Raw genomic sequence first — 25182 nt, 5'->3', positions numbered from 1 at the left:
ATATCACACATATACTTTTCATCCTCCTCCTCCATATCTCTATCTCACACTTACACACATGCAAACACATGCAGAACCCTTGAAGTGGGGTCATGATTGAGGCGTGCTGTTAATTAGCCGGCAGTGGTTGTTGTAGCAAAGCGATGGTAGGGTGTAATTAATTAGGTGGCATGTGCACAGTGGGAGAAAAAGAGGGAGAGGAAAGATGGAGTGAGAGAGAAATACCAGCTATCAGTCCTCCTTTTATCCTCTGAGCTCAGATGAGTTCCCCTAATGAGAAAAAATGAGATGCTCCCAACCAGGGAAGAAAGCATTTTGTCCTTTACATGTTCTCTCTGCCTCTCCTCTGCTTGTCGTTCTGTCACTGCCTTGTTCTCTTTTCATCTGCCTATCACATCCGGGCTATTGCTTGTGGGGTGCCAGCGAGCTGGAGTCACACGCAGTAGAATGAGCACAGCCTCTGGGACACGTCCAGACACACTCCTACAGTGCTGACAGCTATACCACACAGAAGGGATGGTATATGGCAGACAAGTGCTTGCAGTTCTGTGCCTTTGTGGGAATTTATTGGCTTTTACAGATGCCCTGTGGTAAAGGCTACTGCTCTACTGTATGTTTGCTAGTAGTGGTGGCTTTGTTCATGAGGAAACTGACGGAGAAAGAGATAGATGTGGAGATCTCAAAAAGGAATAGTAAATGTGGGAGGGAGGCAAGAGGCGCACAAACACTAAGAGCTCTATTGATCCTCTCCGCAGTTCAACACTGACTCCTTGACCTCACTCTGAAGCACCTCTGTGTCTGTGCATGCGTGTGTGTGTGTGTGTGTGTGTCAACAACTGAGTCTGTGCAGCTGTGTGTGTGTCAAAGGCCTAACCATTGTGCGATGTATCTGTTTACAATAACTGCAGAGAATCTCAACTGGTGTCAACCTGTACCCTTTAACAGCATCATGAATATTTACTTGCACACAACGCCCCACCCTCGCACCGCACTCGCCCTCCCTGCATAATATTTAAATGCTCTAGTTGACACAGAAATGCACGCAGCACAGCCCCCCCACCTCTGACATACACATTTACACACACTTTCCTCCCTTCTTAGAGTAAACGGATAGTTTAATGGCTGTCTGTCCTGTCCTGTGTGACTGAAACCGTCCTAGGTGACAGGTTTATAGACAGTTTGGCAATGTCAGTGGAGACGGACAGCTATTTACAGCCTAGCGTTACTTCAGACACAGTTAGCATAAATCTCTTGGTGGGATCAGCCAGCGGATAATAGAGATTGTTGACCACGCTCTAACGTAAATTGTCAAATCCACACACACTGTATACAGCAGGCGATCACTCAGCCAACCACTCAGTCCTTTTTAACCTTGCTAGTACGGCTGTCCACACACAGACGTACCTCAAACACAAACGTCACACACATGCTGTAGATCAGTATCTCAGTTATTTACGGGCCCCTGCCATCACGTTAACAACCGGCACTGGCGTTTCCTCCCTCCCTCTCTCCCTCCCCGCTTTCCCTTCTGTCTCTCATCCCCTTCAACTATCATTTAGCTTTACGAGGTGTCCTAAAAGAAGCCCGAGGTGTGCACCCTTCCCTCCTCCCCTGTACGTCGGAGATATTCATATCCCCCATAAGTCAGACGCGCCTCACTCTGTTACTGGGGAGAAATTGTTGACAGAAGGGTGTGACAGGAGGGGAGTGGAACTGGCAGGGAGTCATGGGAGTTTGGCGGTGCTTATATCGGAGTCTGTGTTTGTTTGAGGCCTCTACAAGTGTGCACTGCATGCAAACACACTTATCAAGGGAAAGAGAGAAGTTAGTTTGGCGAGGCGGGCAGGTTAAGCAGAGGAGGAGACCGCTCATCGTGAAAAAACAGGGAGAGAAAGAGACAGCGATCTGGACAGATAGGGCGGAGGAAGAAGGCAGATCTGTTTCTTTCTTTATGAGCTTTCCCTCTGTGTATGATACTGTTGCTATAAACAAGAGGTCAGCTGAAGTGTGGCTGTTTATAAGGTCCATCTCTCACAGCGAGCATATCAAAAGGCCTATAAAATCCTGATCAGCCTGCTGTGGTTTGTGTGCCTTCTCTGTGTGTATTTTCTTGTTGGGTTGTGTTATCCATCACAATCATTAGCAACCATCTGTCTCACACTCTTAGCAGGAGAATCTGAGCCTAACTCTCTTTGCATTGTGTATCATGCTGCGTGACTTCGCACGCATACATTCGTTTGCCCGTGACTAGGTCTGTGTATGCTTCTGTGTATGTTGCAACAGAAGGTAAAGAAGCCTACAACCTGTACCTGCTGGTGAGATGTACTAACAACATAGCGTTCTTACTATCACAGAAACACACCTGGCATTTGTTCGCCATAGTGCTTACACTTAGATCGCTCTGTGCAGACTGCATTAGCATACAGTGGGTGTAGCTACTACAGGAGATTACAGTCACCTTCACCAAGTGTCTGGTCCAAGGTTGAGTCATGCTAACTTGCTCACACACAGAATTTTGTTTCTTTAGATGTGGCTAAATGGTGTGATTAGTAAAGTTGTTTACTGTGTGGGTTTTCTTTTTTGTATATTTTTCTGCCCGTGTGTGTGTACTTGTGTGCGCTCTGACTGCTAGTTTTTTTTTTTCTTCTATTCCACTGGGGATAAAGAAAAGGTTTGTTTGATTAATTAATGCTGTTAGACATGAATGTAAATGATCAAAGGAGCACATTTGCATTTTGTATTTAATTATTCATGAGCTGCGATCGCTCATGAATTAGGACACCTGTGAGGGCTTTCTCCTCTCAGGCTCAGACACTCACTCATGCACATATGCACACATACACACACTGTCACACACAAGTATATCCTGGGATGTGACCTGGTGTGTTTAACCAGACCTGCTCGTCACCCCTGTCTGTGTGCACTGCTGTGCACAGGGATGCAGGTCACTGCAGGTTCATGTTGGTATTATTAGGTTATGTTGCCGCTCTGGCTGGGGTTCAAACGTTCTGATTAGGTTACCGCGTAGTGCTAAAGCTCAGACTGTCACCCTGACTGTATGATTCATCTCCATGGAGACAAGAGAAAAGCTCTGATCTAATTACCCATACTGCTGCCATCTCAGACTTGAGAGAGTTGGGTGGCGTGAATAAGGTGAGAGGAGCAGGCGAGGAAGAAGCAAGGGACAGCACATAGAGGTTATAAAAAGAGGGGTAGCTGGAGAGAATGAAGAAAAGTCAAGTGCAAAAGAGAAGATCTGACGCTAACAATAGAGAGTTGGTAAAAGCAGATATTATTTGTCTTCTTTCTTCTTCCTCATCTCTCCCCTCATCATCAGCAGCATCCAACTGCTGCACAAATGGGCCCTTGTTGCCATGGATATGAGCAATGGTTCTGCCGTTCTGCTCGATGGGGCTCAGTGATAAATGGCAGGATGTGGAGGAAGTTAATAATTTATCCTGGGCAGGCAGCGACCGTTCTGGGGAGTGTTACCTAGCATAATGGGTTAAGTGCAGCGATTGCTGCGTGCCGAGCAATAGATTCACATGAGGTGATATATAAAAAATGAATAAAGACTGAGTGGAGCCTGCTGGGAAGGAATTGTCAAGGGCCTGTGTTGGTGTGTGCGTGAGGGGTGGGGGATTGGTGTTGTGTTTTGCAAAGAAGGCTTTGTCATTTTTTGAAGTTGTAGGATTGTCAGGTAAAGAACAGTAGAGACTTAATAGAGCTTCCTCCAGGCTTTCAGTAAAGATCTCCTCCCACTCCACGTTTACTAGAAATGAAAAACAGCTCAATATGCTTTGGGCTTTGAAGTGTGACAGCAGCAGTGACAGATGAAGCTGCAGCGGAACAGAGGTGCAGGGCCTAGCTGTGTATACTGTGCTGTCATTATTAATGACTCATTGACACTTATATATATACATAAAGAAAGAAATACATACTTAGACATGTTCTGTTCCTCATTACCCAACAGCACATGTTTATTTTTATATCACATTCATCATTTTCCTCATTCTTTTTATACCTCTCGAGCCTATAATTCGTTTTAGGGTTTGGGCTATATTGTGATTATGTGAGGGGCGGAGTGTACAGAGACCGAGACAGAAAGGGCACATGGGGTAGGCCCACACCTCCTAAAGCATTAACACAGCACCTGCTTCACGTCCTCTTAGCAATTTATGAGGTGCAACACTCTTCACGCTGCCTCCCTTCCCATACCTCCATCTTACACTCCCCTCCTTCCCGTTCCTCCCTCGTTCAGCCTCGCTATCTCCCAGATCTTGCTGTTGGAGGCTGATGGTGTGTGCCTGGGGTTGTGTAGGGGTCACCGTATTGTGTTAATCCTAGAGAACATATCAGATCAGCTTGATTTCATTATTGTCCCTCTGATGCCCCATATGCAGGGGCTCAAAGCTACTTAGAGTGATCCTCTCCTAGTGATGGGAGAAAAGAAGCTGTTCTGCAGTCTGTTATCTGCGGTGGAGCTGGAGTCTATTGTGTTGGACACTCTGGTGCGTTCCTGGAGTGGATTTGGAGCATAACAGGCTCGCATTAAAACATAGCAGAGCCTCACATCTTTTCCATGTATCGCCTCCCACTGACTATTTGATAGGTTTTTTAACGCTCACGTCTGGTTTGAGTAGTGGAGTTTGATTCTATGCTCCTTGTGTGTGTGTGTGCGTGTGTGCATGCATTATAGCACGTGTGTACCCAGTGGAAAATATGACTTGTGGTTTCTTTTCATTTCTTCTCCATTTTGTTTTGAGTGTCTGTGTTTACCAGGAGTCTTTTTTTTTTTTTCTCTGCCTCCTTGTGGATAAGTGATGCAGATAGCTGTGATGGATAATATCGCCTGGCACACACACACATATTAAACCTCTGTCTCCTCTCTCTGATTCAGCTCAACAGTTATGGATAGTGTCTTTGTGTGTTTGTGTGATTCTTGATGTGGGCACCTGTGTATTTGTGTGCGCTTTATTTTCCTGAAACGGAGTGAGTGGTCTCATTGTGGATTCTCAAAACAGGAGGCCCAGCAATGACGACAAACATCTGAAGGAGGGGGCAGAGGATGGGTGGAAAAGGGAGGATAGTAGAGAAAGAAAGAGACTGTGATTATTCTCTGCAGGTGGAATAAAATAACACCGCCCGGAATTCAGTAATCACAATGTTCAAGTAAACATTAGAAAGGAAAAGAAGGAACATGTTGAATCGTAATCTTCATTGTGTGTTTTTGCTTTTCATTAATACTGTTGCCTGTAGTTGTTGCAGCAGTCCTCACTCAGACATGACAGATGAGTGTCACACTGGTACAATAGAAGTTTCATTACAAACGAGGCCGCCATTTGCAGACTTGTTAAAGCAAGAAGCTGCTGCACTTTTTTCATTGTTGCTCGCCTGTTGTCCACTTACTCATGTCGTTATCTTTTTTTATGAGCTCTCATTGTCATCGCCACACAGTGGGGTTGGACAGATGCTAAGACGAGCTGTGACAGGGTCAGGCACGTACTGTACGACACACAAGAATCACCCAGGTTTAGGCACACACGCCCGCTCCTTCTGACACCCCCACACACCCAGCCCAGAGTTGATGTCGGAGCCCTGCAGGCACCCAACTTTTGTGTGTCACCCTGACTGACAGCTTCATCAAACCCCCACGCTGTTGTACACATACGTGGACACATACGTGCACACTGATACCCGCACACACGTATACACATGTACAGACTCATGCCCCCCCAGGTTGCCATTGTTCCCAGCATCTGTTTCCCTCGGTGATTAATTGCAATTAGCGAGAGGTTTGAAGGCCTGTGGAAGAACACAGCAAGAGGAAAAACATCAAGATTAATGAGGGGAGGCATTCATCAGAGAGAGCGAGAGAGGACAGAGAGAGAGGAAGGGTGGAAAGGGAGAGGGAGAAGAGAGAGAGAGAGAGAGAGAGAGAGAGGGGAGGTAGAGCGATGACATGGTAAGAAGGGAGGGGCCGGGAGAGGAGGAGGAGGAGGTAGAGGTGGAGAGGGGAGGGATGCTCAGATGTTAATGACGTAGGAGATGGGGAGAGCGGAGGAGCGTGACATAAAGCAAAAGAGGGAGAGCGAGAGCAGCATAGAGAGAGAGGGAAAGAGAGCAAAGAAGGAGAGAGGGGAGAGAGCCAGTTGTCAAAGCTCAGGCCACAGAGCGACACCACAGGGGACTGATTAAATATGGAAATTATAATTGCTAATTGACCTTTATTAATCAGAGCAGTAGGGGGGATGTATTGCATATTTGTGTCTCTTCACATACTGTATGTGTGTGTGTGTGTCTCTGTGTGGGAGATTGTGTATGTATAAGCACGCTGAAGCGTGTGTGTGTGTACGTGTGTGTACTTGACTGTGTTTGTGTATGTGTGCTTGTTTGATCCCCTCATGCAGCTCTCTCTTGTCTCAAAGAGCTCTCTCATGTTTAAACACAGCATAATGGGAGAAGCAGCTAGAATAACACACACACAGACACACACACACACACGCAGACACACACACACACACAAACTGGGTGGTAATGAGAGTGTGAGTATATTATGGAGAGCTAAATAGGGTCACTGTGGAACCTCACTCTTTGGGCTGCCAGATGTGCAATCATGAATGCATGCATGCACTCTCATACACATGCATACAAGCAAGTCCTCTCAATTTCTCTCCCTCGCTCTCCTTCCTTCTCCTTTTCTCTCCTCCCAACACTTTGATGTCTTCATGCTTATTATTACATTTTAGAAAAACCCTGACACCCTGTTTCACTCTACATCAGAAGCATGTAGACAGAATTTCTCTGCCTTGCTTGGCTTCATATGGATTTATTTCCTCTTGTTATCAATACACACACACACTCACACACACACACACACACACACACACACACACACACACACACACACACACATGTATACTGATGTCAGTTTTGTTGCCAGATCACACAGATTTGATTAGAGACTCCCTAAATTCATTAACCCAATGTGATTTAGCCAGCTGTCATTAGAGCCACATGTAAACCGGTCTGTAGTGGTTTGATTTGGTTTCAGCTCGTCAAATGCATCAGATTCATCCTCTATGAGCTCTGCTGATCTTAATCACTTTTAACCAATCACTTCCCGAGAGATCCATTAATCATAAGCTCTTCTTCTATTCATGCAAAGACGCATTTTTCACTTTTTAACAGTAAACACCCTTGGAGTGGAAAAAGAGTCACATGCTTGTTTTTCACAATTGAGATTTTCACTGCTGCTCTGAGGACTCTGAGGAAAATGGGCAGTCCTGCTACTCTTCCCACTCCCACCTTTGAATCTGTGTTGTTGGTTGGTTGTCTGCAGCTCTAAGGGCATCTGCTGAGGCCAAGTGTCACTTCTGATCCCCAAGAGACAGAGAGGGGGGACTCCTCTGCTCTTAGCGCTGGCTCCTCTAATCCTGTTAGCTCTGCTCAGGATTAGACTGCCATGACTGGCTTTCTATCACAACCACACACACACACCCCCCGTTAGGGGCCAGAGGGGCCCCTGGGTCTCAAAGGGACAATTGTTGCAGGGTCCAGAGGTGGCGGTGAGGGTGAGGGGTCAGCCATCAGAGGGTAAAAGAGAGGACACACACACACACACACACACACACACACACACACACACACACACACACACACTATATGCATTTAAAATATACTCACAGTATTGAAAGAAAGGACTCACTTCCCATCACTGTCACACACATTGTTGTTATCTGAACATAGAGTCGGTGCTTTCCCATTTCCTCTATTCATTCAACTTCTCACTAGGCAGCAAGGCTTTCCTCGCATCACTGCACACACACACACACACACACACACACACTCATACTATATACTATACACTCAATCCACAGTGGACTGGCTCAGCGATTTTTTCCTGCATTATTCCTCCTTTGTGTTGATAGTGAGGAGCCCACCTCTCCTTAGGGAGAGGATTGAGTGTTTTAGAAGGGCAGCAGAGCCTATCAGCTTTGACTTTGACTCTTGCCAATTTCCTCGCTAGTGACCAATTGCTGAGACACAGCAGTGGAGCATAGAGAGTGGTGTTATACCTCATCTGTCCAGCAGAGGGTGCTTGACACAGCGAACGGGCTTTCATCCTTTTGTCATGACTGCTGACTTTTCCTGCTCATCTATGCAGGAATAATGGCAGAAATCAACCAGTGTACAATGTTAATGGCATTTGAATTAGAACACTTCTAAATTAATTAGGTAAGTAAAGTATGCAACAATCAAAGTGTCACTGTTGATAAAGCTATGTTCCTGTAAGCAGTGGGGGGAATCGACAGACTGATTTGTTTGGTGTTATCAATCTGGGTTAGGCTCTGCTGGCTCTAGGCTTGTTTCATCTGTGTGTGTTTGTGCGCATATGTGTGTAAGGCTTGCCTGTATGAGTGTTTCTGTGTGTGTGTGTGTGTGTATTTACCGTTGGGTAGGGAGACAGTTTGATTGAGCTCTGCGCCGTAAAGCTGTCTGTTTGCCAGACGGTTTGTCTCCTGGCCAAGACTCTGCAGCAGAGAAGAATACAATGATTATCTGTCACAAGGCAGCAGCGTTCTTCATCAGTCTGGCTAGCAACAGCGCAGACTGCCCTGTACAAGCATCAGACCACACACTGAATCAGTCTTGGGACCTTTTCAACTCTGGAACTGTAAATATGCTTTATTGGCTCTTTTGTCGGTGTGGCAAAATGTTCTTTTACATGTTTACTTTCAGCTTGATATATCTATTTGACTTTCCCTGTTTGACTCTGAAGGGCCTGTAGCATCATATCTTCAGCTTTTCACCTTAGGACAGAGCACTGTGAGCAAGTCTCTTGTGGATTCTACGTATGTGTGCATGTGTGTGTGTGTTTGTGTGCGGATGTGTGTGTGTGGGCCATGCAATAGTGTTCAGACAGGAGCGTGAGAGGAATGTCAACAACCTTTAACCTCTGGACTCATTAATGTGAGGGGTGTGGGGTGATGATGTGGCAGTGGGATAATTGGTGTGTGTGTGTGTGTGTGTGTATGTGCATGTGTGTGTGCGCATGTGTGTGTGCGTGCATTAAGAACGGTGTCAGAGCAGACATGATTTATCACGTATTAGTAGGCGGAGAGGAGGAGAACTGAGCTTTCAAAAGCCTGGGGTTACAAGGTCAGGTCAAAGGTTATTAAAGGTCAGAGTGCTGAGTGAATATCAAAGAGCACCCTGGGAGCTAGATATGGCCAACCCGGGCCAGATAGGCTTCCAGGGACTGACTGGCCAGACAATAGCATGTAAACACACACACATACACACACAGGCCGGTGTAGGTGGAGTGTGTGGAGTGTATAGAGGCTAAGGTCAGTGTGGTTGGTCAAAGGTCAGAGGTCAGGGGAAATAGCTATTAGATCAGACCATAGATTTACTTGGTCTCTCCACCCCTCTTACGTACACAAACACGCGGACATTAACACTCCAACGTGGGTTACCTCTTGACAGTCTGACAGCAAATATGTTCTAAAATACGCATCTAAACCAAGCATGCTGGTACACCCAAACAGACATGTACAAGCAGACAAAGCCCCACAAAGGCAGCTAATTTCACACTGACTCTGCTGGGGCCCTGTTTGGGCACGGCTGTGAAGCACAGACAGAGAGACAGATGGTGCAGGGCTGGCAGGAGGAGTTTCTACTGTCCTCTGTGCGTGTATGTGTGTGCAAGTGTGTATATGTGTGCCTTTGGTTTGACTCACTGTTTATGTGCACTTGTGCTCGTGTGCGTGCATTCTCCTGTGTCTTCGTTCATTTTCAAACATCACTTTGTACTCCACACACCAGCGGAGGGCTTTGGGCAATGCTAGCAGTTCCTCTACTAACTGCTTCCTGTTGCCAAGCTAGGTGTCAGGAAATGTTACCCCCAGCACAACCTATGTGTCTTCATAGACGTTTTTCAATCCCATCATAGTGTTTTGTAAGAGTCATTTCCTTTCTAAGAGACCGCAGAGTGGAGACTGTGCATATTAGGCGTGAGGAGGACCTGTTTGAAGTTGAATGTAGCTGGCAGTGAGTGAAACAAGCTCTTGTATCTCTGTGTTTCGCTGGAGGTATTGTTTTCTGTTGCACTGTGCAACGACATATCTGTGTGTCTGTTGTGAGTGTGTGTGACAGTGTGTATGCGTGTGGTTGCTGTAATTGAAATGACTGGTTACCACGATAGCTTGTGCATAGCTTAAGCTTGTTAGTGTGCTTGGCTTGGCTGAACTGGGGCCAGGGGGGAAGGAAGGAAGGAAGGAAGGAATGAAGGAAGGAAGGACGGACAGATAGGAGTAGGGATGAAGGGAGGAGAAATGGATCTGTGAGGGTGAGGGCGGTAGCAAAGAAGATGGCAATAAACCAAGGAGAATATGATAGGAGGCGGAAAAATAGATACAATGGATGGGTAGAGAGAAACATTAAAGTAGCGAGGGGATGATGAATTCAGGTGGTGCTAGCAAGCTGTTTTACACTGTCTAGCCTAATGGACTAGCAGACATGCTGACAAAAGGGAGACTGACTGACTAACTGACTCGTAGTAAGGAAGACAGACGGCCAGACGGATAGATGGACAGGCTGACAGCCAGAGAGCCAGCCAGGCATCCCACACTGGGAGAACAGGAGGAGCGAGAAGGGTTCATATTCCCCAGGACAGGTGGCAGAGACATGCCACTGCTGCCACCTGGCACTCACTACCCTGTGTCCTTCTCTCCCTTGTTCTTTCTCTGAGCCATAATATTGCTATCAGCTCTTGACCTGGTCTTACTCCAGAGCCCCTGCTGTGGCAGTATAGCAGAGCCTTGTTTTTCCCAGTTTGACTTACTTATAAGACAGAGAATGCCCTTTTCTAAAGGCTTCACCCTCCCTGTTGTGGGTCGAATAGGCCAGGCAGGCAAAAGGCAGCATGTTAGCGATTAGTGATTACCATCCTCCAGCCTTCCTTGGGCTCAGAGAGGCATGCAGGTAAGCCCTCTGTCCCCATCAGTCAAGGCCAGGGCTGTGTGGGCAGGTGGAGGGGGCCCACTCTGGAGGCTAGACCCTGACTCCCCCAAGTAGCAGAGGCCACCTGCTCCCATTCACCGCTCCACAGCCCTGTCTGACCACAGCCCCGCTAGCACCACGCAGGCTAATTAAACTCAGTGTGGCACATACACTCTTACTCCCACTCACACTGAGAGACACACATACGCCAGCTCACATCAACTGTGTGAATTTAATAACACAAATAGACGCACCAAGAACAATCCACCCACACTCTCTGCACGGGAAGGAAAAGAAGAAGTGAGGAATGCAAACATTTTACACAAGAACAGAAACAATTGTATTACATGCTAACACACAAACACACGCATACACGGACTTCATGCTGCCAACAGACTGCCCCACTTTACAGTAGGAGTGTTCTATTTGGCGTCCACCCACAGCTCTCCTCCTTTCTCTGATCTCACTGCAGCATTTTTCGTGGTCCCTCGACATACCGGGAAGGACAAAGCTGTCACTGATGATATGAAGACAAAACCATCAGTGACTTCATATGAATACTGTTTTAGCCTGGACAGGGCTTTTCCCCTTATCACTAATTTGTCTGCTATTGTTTTCATATCATGGCAGCGTTGGACAGGAGGCGAGTCCCATGATGACAGGGCAACACGCATTCATTCCACTGGTAGATTGTCATGGAAGACATACTATGAGATATATTTTTAATATATATATATCTCCTGTTTTAACTATTTTGTATTTTTGTTTGTCCTACGGAATACTTTACCTTTAAAATGTTTGGCTGGAAAAGTTAATAACCTTGTTAAGTTTGCAGGAACAAATAAAAACTGCCACTCAATGCAGCACTCAACACCCACTCTCCTAATGTGAATTGACAATCTATATAAAGGATTTAAGGTATTTTCTGCATGTTTATACTTTATAGATTTCAAAACTGCGACTTAGAGTCTTTTTTTTTTTTTTTGCAATTTGGAAAAAAAAGCAAACAGAATGACTTCTGCTGGAAGAAAATGAAATAGTGTCTGATGGATTAAGTTTGGAAAGTAACTGCGACTTAAACCTTTTGCAAAAAGCAAATGGAGAGGGGATAAATATTTTGGGGTGATGAAGAGGGTGTGTGGGTGTTTGTGTGTGGGTGTGCGTGAGAAAGGCAGAGGCAGACAGACAGAGAAAAAGAGGAGACAGTGGCGGCAAGGGACTTTGAGAGGTGTGACTGTTCCCTAAACTGATTTAAGGCCCAGCCCTCCCAGACCCCCACAGATTCCAACATGCCACAGGGAGTTGTCCCATAATCCTCTGTTCCAGGTAAACAGCTTTCTTCCTCCAAAAGCCTGGACCCATCTCCTGCACACACACCACCAAAAAGCTCTTCTTTGCATATGCCTTTAAACCTCCTCCTCTCTGAAAGCGTGGGGGTCCCTTATCTGTAATGGAACTCACCGACGCACAAATGCTTCTCTGTAATTGGTGCAAATTGGCCTGATGTTTGTTGATTTGTGGCTGATGAGGTGCTTAAACAAACAACAGAGGTATCCGTGTTTGTCTTGTCTGGTGCTGCCCTCCATTTTCACTGAGGTTAGGATACGCTGTGAGAATTTCTGTGCGGCTTCATATCTCCATCACAAACATCTTTGTGTAAAAGAAAATCTACAATATTGCCATGGAAACATATGTAGTCAGAATACACATCACATCTAAACATGTCCTCTCCTGACAAGGTTATACAAGGCCGTACAAGCTGTACACTCGCTAGGTTGCCCTTGGTTGTCTGGTGTTAACATGCGCAGCTGCATGATGGGCGAAGCTGTGTTCTTCTTAGTTCTCCTCCTTCTCTGTGTTTAACAAAGTCTTTCACTACACAGCGGAGAAACTCCTCTGTTTACACTCCATCACAGACACTTAAACACTACTCCCTCGCCTCTGCCTTCCATTCCCTCTTTAATCTCTCCCTCCTCCCTTTTCTTTTCTTTTCTTTTCTCTATCCACTCCATTTAGTCATTAGGTCGGCTCTCATCTGCATAAGCTTTCCGTTGTAGCACTCGATTGCACTGGGCTCCAGCTCATGTTTATTAAATGAGCCTTCTTGTTGTGTCAGCCCCACAGCTTGCCCTGCTCTCTGCCTTGTCCTACTATTTTCTTGCTTTGCTCTTTCTCTTCTCTCTGTCTCTCCCTCTCTTTTCCCCTCTCTCTGTGGTTGGTGTGCTATCCCGCCCTCTCCCTTCCCCCCTCTCTTCTTATTCCTCTGTGAGGGTATTAAAGGCTGTTTCTGTTGGCCGTCACTCTTCATAAGTGGTGTCTTGCTCAATGTGTTCGCCCTGTTCCCTGTGAGAGTGCACCTCAATGCCCTGGTGCGCGCTCTCTCTACAGGCCCCACTCAGAATGGAAATGAAGGGAGTCTGTAATGAGTTCCACTCAGCCAGGGTCCCTGACCCCACCGCCATCAGCCAGCTTAGAGGAGAGAATCAGAGAGACAGAGAGAGGGTAGAGAGACGGGGGTCAGAGATGGAGGGAAGAAGAGGCTCAAGGGAAAACACAGGGCTTTTTTCATTTTTTTACACCCCCTCTTTTAGTGCCTGGTTGCCAAGCTGCTACAATGTTAAGCTGGTCTTTCTTTCAGTCTATAGGGAACAGTGTGGGACCGTCACATGGAGCAGGAGAGGAAAGGGGAATGATTTTGCAGGAGAGTGCTTGAAAGAGGGAGGAGAGAGGTGGAGGAGAAGGGTGACAGAGCAAAGCAGAAGACAGGAGAGATGATAGGATTAAACGGAGAACAAAGGGATAGACTGTATTTTCAACATGAACATATGGGTGACGAGAACACAAGCTGTAGGATGATGATGACAACAACGATGGCAACAATGACGACAACCGCAACGTTCATAATTAATATCACTTCTCCTCCTGCCAGCTCATCCTACAGTGCAGCATTGCCTTTGCTCTGCTCTCATTAGGGCAGGTTGCTGCTTTGAGCTCAATGTAGGAGGAACCCCTGAAGAAAGCTGTTAAGTTGAATGTAATTAATTGGTTGTAAGTCCAGCAGGCTTAATAGCCATGCATTTTAATTGCCACAGCCTTTTAGCCTGAAACCTAAAGAGCCATGTCATCCTTACTGTTGAGTTGCCAGTCCTAAATGGACGATGACATGTGCACGGAGTGTCACACAAACCCAAAACAGGCCATCCCCATCTTTATGGAAAAAATCTTTCTCTAACAAAGTTTTGGAAATATGGGGATGGAAATAGTCATCCAGGCTGAAGGTGGTCTAAGTTTGGTTGAAAAATGAAACTTGTTGTTAGATGTTGAGGTCTCATGTAACAGAAGGCCTTTTCCCATCGGACATTTTGACTTGTGTGAAAAGAGCAGTCGTTCCTAAAAACATTAATGACGGCTCTGTGTTATTCAAGTGTCCCAGTAAGCCATAACAGTGTGACAGTGAGCCAACATGCCACAATACCAGGACCCTGAAACTGAAGTAGCTAAATGGAATTCAGCCCTCAGTCATTTTATTGTCTACAATAAATATGAATGAATAAATAATAATCAATAAATTACAATGCAATATAGTTTATTTAAATGCTTTTAAAAACAGCAGATTTAGCCCAGTCTAGATGTCATTTGACTTGACTATCTTGACTACTTGGAGGACCTCTCATAGTCTGTGTATAGTGTGTAGTAGGTGTGCATACTGTACACTGTGTGTGACATAAGAGTTATGTGTGTGAAGTGTGTGTCAGACCTAACCTGGCTGGCATCGAAGACTGGAAAGAACCGTAACTACTGTAAAGTAATGATAGCCTCAGAGTCTTTGTTCACTTTGTTTCCATACATACATTTCTCTCAAATATGCGAGGAGTGTGTGTGTACCATATGTTACTCATTTTGTGGGGATATAAATCTGTTTACACAGTCACATTGTGGGGATGCACTTTCCCTTTGGGGACAAAACGAGAGTCCCCATAATGTAAATCATTAGATTTTAGGGTGAAGATTTGCGCAAGTAGTGGTTATGGTTATGGTTAGGATAAGTCTGAGGGAAATGGATGCAAGTCAGTGTAATGTCTTCTGAAGTGATTTCCAGATGATGGTGTGTGTGTGTGTGTGAGAGAGAGCAAGAGAGAGAGAGAGAGAGAGAGTGCATATACTGTGGATGATTCCTTTACAAGTTGATGAGTCATATTAGATGTTATTTACACAGTGTTCTTACCCTGTACACCAAAGCAGTCAGGTGGAGAAGCTGGAGCTGGGCCTGCACAAACTGAAATGGCCTCCTTAGAGGTGTGTGTGTGTGTGTGTGTGTTTGTACAGAGTGAGAGTTGTGTCTGTGGGGCTGTGATAGATGAGAGACAGCTGATAAGGAGACCTGAGGTTGGAGCAGTCAAACAGTGCACAGATACAGAGTAGCTCGTTCTCTCCTATCAGTTCCTGTGTGTGTGTGTTTTTGTCAGTGTATTTCTAGCAGGGCTGTTGTACACGAGACTGTCTGTTTGCAGGCAGATGCCTCACTGGGCGTGAAGCCCAGGAATTGTGTGTGTGTGTCTCGGTGAAAGAGGGTAATGGCTGACTCTACACGGCCTCTGACCCTGCTGGGCAGCACAAGTCCTCCTCTGTTTCTCCTCACACTGATTAGAGGGTCAGAGCTGCATCTCACACACACACAAACACGCTCACACATACAAACCTACACACATACACACAGTGTGCCTCTTTTGGCTCTGCCGTCAGCACAATAGAGAAGGAGAAAGAGGACATTCAGTAATGCTGAGAGAGAGAGAGGTGGGTCAAACTGAGAAGAAGGGAGAGAGAGAGAGAGAGTGGAACAGATGAGAAGTGAAGCACATAAAGAGATCAGCGGCACAACATGGATTTGAACAGATAAGAGAGAAAAAATGGATAGCATAGGATATAGGCTTGGAGAAGACAGATATGCTCAAGCAAAGATAAAAGAGAAGAGGGTGAAAGCAATATACCTGGTTATTAGAGACAGAGGGAGCAAAGGATAAAAAGCAAGGATGGGTGGAGTTATAAAGTAATAGAGAAATGGGGGCTGTGGGAAGTGGTGGCTTTTTTTTTCTTGCTTTGTCCTTTCCTTTCTTCCATCCTTCTCCTTAAGGATGAATCATTCAGCAATCATTTATTTTTCTGTTGAAGCACGACTTTACCCTCTCTACCTCCATGCCAGCTCTCTATCTTTATATCTCACACTGTCCCCCTCCCTCATATCTCTCTAGCTGAAATGAAAAGGAGAGGGAGCAGGGTGTTAGCGCAGCTACTGGATGCCATGGTTTTGAAGGAAGCACAATGTCTGAGAGGAAGGTGTCTTTGTCTTTGTGTGTGTGCTTGTAAGTGTATGTGAGTGTGTGAGAGGCACAGTTTTAGCCCTTGAGGCAGCTTTCCTGGCATTTGACGAAAGGCTTGGGTGCCTGTGGGCCACTTTGTGTATGCATGCATGTATCCCTGTTTGAATTGGTTTGTGTGTGTGCATGTGTACGTGTGCATGCATGTGGCACTGACCCATGTAAAGAGACGGTGTGTGGGGCATACATAATGGATGCTCTGCCTGCCGCACACAAGAGTACACAGTGCTGTGAGGAATTCCCAGCTTAACAAGCCTGCCTGAGTGTGTGTGTGTGTGTGTGTGTGTGTCAGTCAGAGAGAGGCAGAGAGAAAGAGAGAAAGAGACAGAGAAAGAGAGAAAAAAAAACATCCTGAACAACGTAGCCATGAGGCAAACTCAGTCTAAATACTTTGTCCACCAATATTAACCTCTGCAAATTTTTCTGCTTCTGTAAAACTCTTGCTCTCTCTCTCTCTCTCTCTCTCTCTCTCTCTCTCTCTCTCTCTCTCTCTCTCTCTCCTCTCTCTCTCTCTCTATGTATCTCTCTCTCTTTTTCTCTGCATCTTTGTTGTTTTCCTCTCTACACCTCAGCATAGACACCACCTCTCCTTTTCTGTATAATTGTGTCTTCAGCTCTTCAAACATCCCGCTGTATATCTGCTTCCGCCCTCCCTTTGGAATGGAAATGTCATTTGTTTCCCAAACTGTCCGAGAGAAGAGCAGCCAGAGTCTTCCACCTGTTAGACACTGATAGCACGTGCATGCACACGCACACACACACACACACACAAACACACGAAAACACACACAAACACACATTCTTGATCCCGTTTCTTTTTAGCCCCTGAACATTGTGCATCATCCTTACAGTGACACACGTGTCTGTGTGCTGTTGCTCTCCAAACACAGAGAGAGGGACAGGCAGACAGGTCACTTAGACCAATTAAGATGAATGAAAGCCTGAAGAAATCAGGTTTTTCAGAGATTTGTGGTTCGTTTTTAACCCGGCTTCCATGATGACAGCATGTTGTTGCACTCTGCGGGTGGAGTAGGTTCAAAGTGCAGAGGTCAAACTGCTGCGTAACGAAACAGGAAAGAAAGTCTCTCCATCCTTGGCTCTTACATACCTCTTTCCTTAATGCGCCTTGAACTGTAGATGTTGTAGAAGCTTTCCACTGGGGTTAAAGACCTGACCTCACCATGCCTGATTTCAGGCATGGAGTACTTTTAAATTCATATAATACTTCATCCAATACATTGTACACAATTCCCCCTGAAAACTTATCAGGCTCACAAATATTTTGTGCTTAAATCCCTATTTCCACTTCAGAGACATGGTGGAATAGGAGTCAAAGATGATTCTCCATCTAAGACTTCCAGGCAGTTTGATGGCTACGGCTCTGGAGGGAATTTAAAGAAATCTTCTACTGTGGCTGTCATGGGACCAAAACATGTCATCATTAGGCATGCAGAGCTTTATGACAGTCTTAGGTTTTGTTAGATAATGGGGATTGTTACTACCAGTACATGCACAAAGACATAAAAAATGTAAATTCAAATACAAATCCATTTGATTTACTCAAGGCAGAACTGAAAAAAAAATATATGCTTCTGATTGCGATGGAGATAGATGGGATAGGAAGGAGTTGGGAGGTAGGATGTTACTTGACCACAAATTAACTGTATTTTTATGAATATAAAAGCTTTATCTTCATGTAGCAAATAAACAACAGAAGGAGCGTAGTCATACACACATTTTATAGGTGCAAGGCTATTGGCAAACAGCATTATTGAAAAACTAACGCCTGCTCTCCATACCACAAATGTACTGAATAGAGACTTTTTCAATCCATGCTGAATCTTGTCTGAGGTCAAAATGTTTAAAAATAGTTACAACACATTAACAAAAGACCCAGTTTTGAAATGGCAGGTGATTAAGTGAGTGAAACCCGGAAGACAACAAAAGAATAATAAATAAATGATCACAGTCCAACATCACAATCAGGTCACCTTTTTGGCTGTGAACCAATCGCCACTTCTTACACTGCTGATCTATCTGGAATTGTAATGTCATGAAGGAGTGGACTTGACAGGAATATATCCCATAGTGGACTGTTTGTGATATTGTTTGTGACCATCTCATGTAAATAAACAGACGCTGCAATATTCTTGATTTTGCGTCACAAAGTGACTTTAAACACCGTCAGGGGGCAGGACCCGGAGGTGTCAAGGTGTCGGTGACGAGAGCCACACAGAGTACACTGGGCAGAGGAAGAGAGGAAGGGCTCTTACAACGGCAGATAGAGAAGTTGAAAGAATGCTTCATCTTTATACCCCTCACTGCCTTCTGTAAACAAAAATGAGAGGAAAGAATGAGAAAGGTGGAGGGAGAAGTAGAGGGGGCTTGGTGGTTGAGTGGGAGTGATGAGGAAGAAGACAGAGAGGTGGGAGCCTCTATTGTAATAGCTGGGTCAGAGGAATCCCTGCCATTCAGGACTGGAAAGAGGCCCCAATTAAATGACTTTGTAGAGCAACCTAGTTGGAACAGTGTGTGTGTGTGTGTGAGTGTGTGTTCACACACCTAAGTATGTGTGTCGTTGCGGATGCATTTTGGAATGCAGGTCTGACAAGTGTGTATGAATGTGTGTGTGTGTGTGTGTGTGTGTTTCTTTCTTCTTGTGTGCACACGCGCTCACTTTTGTGATTCTGGGGAGGGGGGACGAGGTACTTGAAGTGTCGCCATGGTGCTGTAATTAGCGAGCAGGGGTGAAAGGTCAGCCACAATTCTGCTGGCCCGGGACGGGACCTCTCTCAAGAGCCGGAGGAGGCAGGCAGAGTGGGGGGAGGCCCGCAGAAAGGAGAAGGGAGTGTTTTCCAGAGCGAAGACTAAGCACACAGCTAAAGGAGGCTCCTGACTGAAACAGGAGAGAATAGAAAGCCATTACGCAGGGGTTATCCTCCCCGCCCTCCCCCTGCTGGCATATGTCAACGTGTTTATTGTCGTACTGTGTTTGTGTGTTTGTGTGTGTGTGTGTGTGTGTGCGCACGCGCAGGAAATGCAGGTTGGACGCTTTCAGTATAGGCTATGAATTTAAATGTCTGTTTCAGTTGGTTTGCCTGTGATGCTCCTTAATCTTGACGCAGCTTTAATCTTTGGGAAAAAAAGAAACTAGATTGATTGTGAAGGTAAAATGAAGGCAATAGCAGTAAACACATGCGGGGGGGGGTGAACTATGAGAAAGATTAAATGAGAGAGGAGACGAGCAAGAGGAGGAGAGAATGAGATGGCAGGAGACAGAGAAAGGGAGAGAAAAGTAAAGGACAGCTGCAGTGGTGAGAGATAAAGGTTTTAAAAAGCCCGTTAAACACCCCACTAATGTAGAAGCTGTCTGTCTGCTTGTTTGAATGCCCATCTGTCTGTATGTTCAGCTGTCTGCCTGTCTGTTGGAGTATATCACCATGAGTCTGTAAGAACATAGTCCATCGCCACCATGTTTCACTAAACATGGCTCACCGGGCTCTCCACCCTGCTGCAGTGTATCGTGTGGAAGTGGCGTATGAATTAGTAAAGCGACAAAACAAGCTCCCTCCATCTCATAAAACCTCCTGTAGATGTCCTGTCAGATCTAGCACTGTTGAGGAATGGTATTATGACATGTTCTGTTCTGCTCTCACACAGGAAAAAGCATTCTCTTTATCAAAGTATAATGTCTCCAGAGGGAGGGGTAGACAATTGTTCTTGTCAGTTTGTCAGTTCGAGTTGAATAGAAAAGTAGGCCTGTTTATAATTAGAGACTCCTTGCACAGTCAGTAGAATTTTCATTACCTTATCCCATTCAGGCTCAAATGCAACTAGATGCCCGCTCACACAAAGACGCACATTTAAATGGTTTTGTACTTGAAGGCGTCAACTTGAATGGCAAAGCAAGAATAATGAAGTAGCCACGAATTCGGTGTGCTGCCTCGATGAGTGTCAGTATGTATGTTAAGATACGAATGCCAATAAAAGCGCCTTGTAAAATGGAGGACAAAATATTAGAGCTCACTGAGACGGCATGACGTGTGGGTGTCTGATGCAGAGACAGTCTGTTGTTGAAGACATGAGGCCTCTCTTTTAGTTGGCATATGGTGATAACACACACGCTGCAAAATCTGCCAGTGACATGTGTGAGAGGGTATGCACGTCTCTGTATGGGGTGAGGTCTGTGCCACCAGACAACTGAATTTGAATGATGTGTTTTGTGACATTTTAGTCGCCAGGGAAATTTAATTGGACCTGAAATATATATAGATATATTATATTCATTTAAAGAATTCTTTAAAAAATATTAGTTTTCAAAGAACAATATTAGCTTCTGCAGTATGTGTAATTAAAATAGTGATCTGCAATGAACATTTGAAAATTACAACTCCTTAATAAGCTTTGAGATGGATTTGATTTGAATAATTAGCGCCAGCAGTAATTTTTATATACATTGAAACTGGGCTCAGAAGTCTACAGTGCCAAATGATTGAGATCTACCAATTAAAGGTTTATTTATTCATTTTTTGGTCTTGTAGCAATTTCAAAATTCCAGTGAATTTCAGCCACAAGAGGACATGAGTGTACCATGTCTCGTGTTCAAAAGAAATCTGAATGCATTCTTGCCCCAGGAAGAACATTCATGATCAATTACTCCCTTCCACATCTTGTTCTCGTGTCTGGTTCTTAAATATGGCCCTGCTTACTGTTAACTTCAAGTCACATCTTCACAACAGCCTTTCCTAGCAGCCGCCTTTTTGAAGTCCTTTAGTGCTAATTTTGAGTTGTCAGTCTCATCATTGCTTAGCATTGTTGATTTTAGTTGTATAGTTACGCTACATTACAGCTTTGAATGGAATTAATGATTCGGCCAGGATTGTTTATTGTATACATTATTGTATCTTTTACAGAATGTTTCACTGGTGCAGAATGAGCAGGTAGCTTGATTATTATCGACAGTCTACTGTTTTTTCTTCTTTCCTGTGGACAGATAATTCAGATTCTGCCCTCTGGCAACACAAATCATGCTGCATATCTTTGTGTCTGTGGATTTATGTTTGTGCTCAATGAATAACTTTATGTCTATTGCGGAATGCCTGACTTAACATTCATTCATGGATAATCCATGAAGATAATTTTTCCCTCTGTTTCCATTTCCTAACTTCATTAATGTGTTTTTAAGCTTACACATGGTACTTGCATGTGCCTGTGTTTGTGCTGAATGTACTCCTTTTTAGATGACTTTCAGATGTTCAGTTCAGAGTTTATCTGAAGTTATTTTGGTCCTCGACTCTTCAAGTGGTTTGTTTCAGGTTAGAGGTAAAGTTTAGATAAGGTTTTAGCATGCAGTGGTGAACGGTTCTCACAAGTACATTAAGCCAAGCATGTGTGTAGGCCTGTTATCTTCATGTGTGCACTGTGCTCTACATTGAATGAGTGCGCCTGTTAACTGTGTGCCAACTGGCACCAAGCCCTTGGCAGTGGGCTGGCGTTCGCGTGCCCACTCAGCTCCCACCACCTGTCTGGTCCCTGGAAGAGTCACCAGGCTCCTGCAGGGAGGGCCTGCTTGGTGGGCGGGGGGGTTTGGTGTGTGCATGTGTGTCTTGTGTGTTGTGTGTGTATAATATGCGGGGTTGGGGGGGCAGTTGCAGCCTGGGAGGAGGGGAAGCCAGGGGGAGCAGGGAGCAAGTCAGTCCCTTGGACCTCCAGATCTTTGCCACAGGAAGGGGCTGTGCTGCGGAGACCGTCAGACTGGGATTGCCGTGGCCTAGTCTGGGCACTGCTACCTCCAAGAGCCAGTGAAAATCTGCAAGTCCTTCCCTCAGTCCATCTGTCTGTCTGCCTGTCCATCTGCATCCTGAATTAGTGTCTATGTCTTTTTGACTGCGTGTTTGCCTTTATGAGCCCAAAGGATGCCAGGAGGAGAGAGGGAGGGAGACACGCCGCTCCTCCCCCTCTGTTCTTTCCAGCAAATCAGTTACTGAAATATGCAACACGTCATTTAGCTTACCCACTGCCTAATTTCTCCTGTTGTGTTTGTAAAAGTATTACTCAGGAGATGAGATGGAGACAGAAAGATAACAGAGAAATAGAGCTTTTAAAGGCCAGGCACAGTTCATTCCATAGCCGGTGTGTGGGAGTGGTGGGTTTTCAGAAAAACCCTTGTACTACCTTTCAGCAAGGGATTGTGTGAACATACACTTGCTCAATAATTTAGCCTTTGCAAAGAGTGGTTCTGATTAAATAATGAAGCAGCTTGGCACTGATGATCAAGATTGTGTGTGTGTGTGTGTGTGTGTGTGTGTGTGTGTGTGTTTGCGCGCTGGGGACAGGGTTTATCCGTCCACATGTTTGCTTGCTCGTAGATGGCAACCCAGCCCATAATAACTCAAATAAAGGCCTAGCTTGCACATCCTCCAGACAAGAAAAGTGCTAAAAATCATTTCAGAGCCAACAGTATGGTAATCTGCAGCTTCAAACCAGAGAACTCGCTGGGAGCAACAACAAGATGTAATCAACGTGAACAATCAGGGGAGCGAGAAACACCTCATTTTCCCTAAGTGTTCATTATTTCTGGCTCCAAAATAAACTGTGATTCAACATAAAAAAGGCCTGTTGACAGCTCAGATTGACGCACCTCATGCATCTTGCAAGCCTGTGTCATACTCTACTCTGGCCTTGTGCCTCATCTGTCGCTTCTCAGGCTTGGTGCCTTTGTTGTTTGGCTCCTTCTGTAGCTCATCAAAACACAAATCACCACAAATAGCATAAAGAACTCTCAGAAAAAGGAGTACTTTTCACAGGTTTTAGTGACCTCTGGCTTTATTTCTGTTCAGAGTGCCATTGGCAGTCCCAGATTATGTTATGTTGCTCATGATTCAGGTGCAGGGAAGGGTTTCCATGCCAGTGGGGTGAAGGGTCAGAGGCTGTTAGAGCCTGTTGCTGCCTCTGGGTTGTGAGTAATAATGGATGGCTTTAGACCACATGCTCACTGGCTTTAGAGGCTGCAGCTTGACCTTTGAACCCTATTGACCTGAATGATCCAGGCAGGAGGCCATGGGCACTCACTAGTTCGAGACCTTTGACCTCAGATCGGCATTGTGCAAATGTCAAAGGTAATGCTTATTGGATGATGGCTGTGTGGTCATGTGTGACCTGTTTTTTTCAGTAATGTAACATTCAGGACCAAGGTATTTGCCTTTTATTGTGATGTAAGATGTTGCTCCCAACTCAGATTCAAGTCCATCAGTGTCTGGTAACTCAGCATCCTAACCATAATTTATTTATAATTCAATACTGCTACAGTAGAAAAACTTGAGGTTTCTGTGAGAGCTGAATAGCTTGGCATTAACAAAATGTAGCTTAAACATTACAAAAACTATCTATCTACAATAGATTGGGCTTTTTATAGCTAAAAATTATCAATCGAGGAATGTTTGGTCACATTTTTAAATGTCTTGACATCCCAGCTGAAAATGGCCTTAGCCCACATAAACACATACTGCAGTACATACAGTGACTTATTTGTGAAATTTGTCAGTTAGTATTTATTGATTAATAGATGAATACAGTTTCTTCTTCCCTGTCTTTTTTCTTCTGCTAATTACTTGACTATACTTTCACATCTTGCATCTGATCTCAACTCTACACAAATAAGTATACAAACTCAGAGATGCACAGTTTCCCTGCGCATCCAACACAAGCATGCACTTCTGTGCAAATCACGTCTGTATCTGGACCTTTGCCAAAGTGTGCGTGCACCTGGTGTGCATTGTGTGTGTGTGTGTTTGTATCACTGGGGAGTGTTTGGGGGGCCGGTGGGGTGGGGGGTAATACAGTGAAGCTGTTTTTCCTATAATGCAGGCTATTTTTCATGTGTTATCTGAGGCTGCTAATGTCTGGGGCCAGTGGAGGCTGGAGTTTGCAATTCATAGCCTAGACCTTGGCTTTGTGAGAGTAGACATCAATAACCTCCCCCTACCCTGCTCTCCCTGCAGCACCACCAGCATCCATATGGCTCCTGATTGTTTCTGTGTGTGTGTGTGTGAGAGAGAGAGAGAGATCAAAGGTTCAAGTAAGCTAGGTGACAATGATTCAATATGGAGGAAGGAAAGGAGAGGAGGGATGTTGGGAATAAATGACATACAGCAATGATCTTTAACCCTGACCTGCTCTGACTCATCACCTTTACACTGATGTGACATCAATGAATCCACAATCTGGGTCTTTCTCTCAAACACATCTTGCTCTTGAATACAAGAAATCCAGTCAGCTACATCCTAAACACTGTATCCCAACTCGTCTTTCAGCTGTTTCCCTTTAAAAAGCACAATGAATTCTCTTAGTGGTCATTGCTTTTGTCTTAAGCATTTGTATTAAGTGTTGGCTTTGCATTAACAGCATGCAAACAATGACCATTTTCTCAAAATGAAAACAGTTATTGATCAACCACCGCTGCTTAAGGTTGCATTGTTTTTGCAGAATATATTGAGAATGCAGTGGTTTAAATTACTATGATATTAATGATAAATACATTAAAAAGTGTTTACTGCAAAATGTGTGATACATTCTGTGTGAATATCAAATAGAGAACATATTATATTGTTAAGCCTGTACAGGATATATATTGCTTAGTGGTCTCAGAGCTAATATAGCATGCTCTGTATATGTGGATCTGCTGCAATTGCCCACAAACAAACAGACACAAAGAAAGACACGGTGATGCCCAGGCTCAGCTGGTACGGTGGCTTTCTAGAAACAGAATTTGTCATGCTGAGTTGTTCATTATTCTCTCGGTCTG

General features: G+C 44.9%; 1 protein-coding gene across 1 annotated transcript in view; it reads left to right on the top strand.

Moving 5' to 3' along the window:
• Positions 1-25182, top strand: part of gse1b (Gse1 coiled-coil protein b) — a 116251-nt gene that overhangs the window by 8016 nt on the left and 83053 nt on the right. The window lies entirely within an intron of this gene.

This window comes from Pempheris klunzingeri, chromosome 1, assembly GCF_042242105.1.
Source record: "Pempheris klunzingeri isolate RE-2024b chromosome 1, fPemKlu1.hap1, whole genome shotgun sequence".
Classification (NCBI taxonomy): Eukaryota; Metazoa; Chordata; class Actinopteri; order Acropomatiformes; family Pempheridae; genus Pempheris; species Pempheris klunzingeri.
Note: the sequence above shows the minus strand (reverse complement) of the source record. Positions and strands in the feature narration are given on the sequence as shown.